The sequence below is a fragment of the Suncus etruscus genome, chromosome 10 (assembly GCF_024139225.1).
Source record: "Suncus etruscus isolate mSunEtr1 chromosome 10, mSunEtr1.pri.cur, whole genome shotgun sequence".
In the NCBI taxonomy this organism is placed as follows: Eukaryota; Metazoa; Chordata; class Mammalia; order Eulipotyphla; family Soricidae; genus Suncus; species Suncus etruscus.
The window spans coordinates 100,729,256-100,730,575 of record NC_064857.1 but is presented as its reverse complement, the minus strand read 5'-3'; the positions used below and the strand labels follow the sequence as shown (position 1 = coordinate 100,730,575).

The 1,320-nt window shown below is 35.8% G+C and overlaps 1 non-coding gene across 1 annotated transcript; it reads left to right on the top strand.

The window, feature by feature from the left end:
- Positions 1 to 858: 858 nt before the first annotated feature.
- Positions 859 to 999, top strand: LOC126021386 (U4 spliceosomal RNA). The gene has a single exon (XR_007499909.1). It is a non-coding gene; the product is annotated as a U4 spliceosomal RNA (small nuclear RNA).
- Positions 1,000 to 1,320: the final 321 nt, after the last annotated feature.

Genomic DNA, 1,320 nt, shown 5'->3' with positions numbered 1-1,320 from the left:
ACTGCTCCCCCAAAACCAAAAAATCAATAATAATACCTCCCCCAAATTACTTCTTCAAAAAAAAATCAGAAGAGTTTAATAAACACTTTTCAAAAAATACAAACAGGCATGTGATAAAATGTAACAAATTACCTATAAATACAGATAAAGCTAAGATAAAATATTACCTCATACCTAAAATAATGGCCTCTATCACAAAGACTAGAAACAAACAAGTGTTGGTGAATATGTGGAGAAAAAAAATCCTAGATATCTATCCAAGAACATAAAAGACACCAATTTGAATTGATGCATTTCTACATGCATTGTGGCACTATTTACAGTAGACAAGGTTTGCAAAGAATATAAGTCCACAATAATAGATGAGCAGATAAAGATGTTGTGGTCCACACTATGGAACTCTACAGGACAGAAGAAAAGATGAAATCTTTCTATTTATGACAAAATGGGTAGAGCTAAAGCATGTTATGCTAAGGTGAAATACATAAAAATAAACAATGTCTCATTATAAAGAAATCAAATAAGAAAACAGATATAACCAATTTTAGACTAACTCTAGAATTTGAACCACAGAATTGAGGTTATCAGAGGAATAGTACATAGGGACCACAAAAGGTCGAGGAGATTCAGTAAACAGTGGTGGTTAGATATTGTGCTTGGGTATAAGTCTAATGAGAACTTTTGAAAATGTGAACAGGTATTTATGAAATATTTCAGTGACATAAATCGATGTTATCATAATGAAAGATTATATTTTATAATTTCAGATGTAAGATAAAAGTGAATTTTAATGGATAAAAGTCATATGGAAGGACTGGAAATGGCTCAGTGGCAATGCAACACCAAGAGTTTAATCTTAGCTTTGCGCAGTGGCAGTATCGTAGCCAATGAGGTTTATCCGAGGCGCGATTATTGCTAATTAAAAACTTTTCCCAATACCCCGCCGTGACGACTTGAAATACAGTCGGCATTGGCAATTTTTGACAGTCTCTACGGAGACACACACACACACATACACACACACACACACACACACACACACAAAGAGTTTTATCTTTGTGGCTCCACAACTGATGTCAGACAGGAATCACCACCACACTGAATCAGGTAGGCCTGAGATGCCATGTACTTAATCATTCTAGTGATAGAGCTATGAGAGCACATGGTCACATATGCAGCCATGCAACATCCCCAAAGTTCACAGCACTGACAGTCCCATAGGAACACAGAAAATTAGATGAGAACGTTGTGTAGAAGCCCACTAAGCTCATTAGTGAAAACAGTACCACAAAAGGCTGAACTACCTTGTAATAGCTCAGC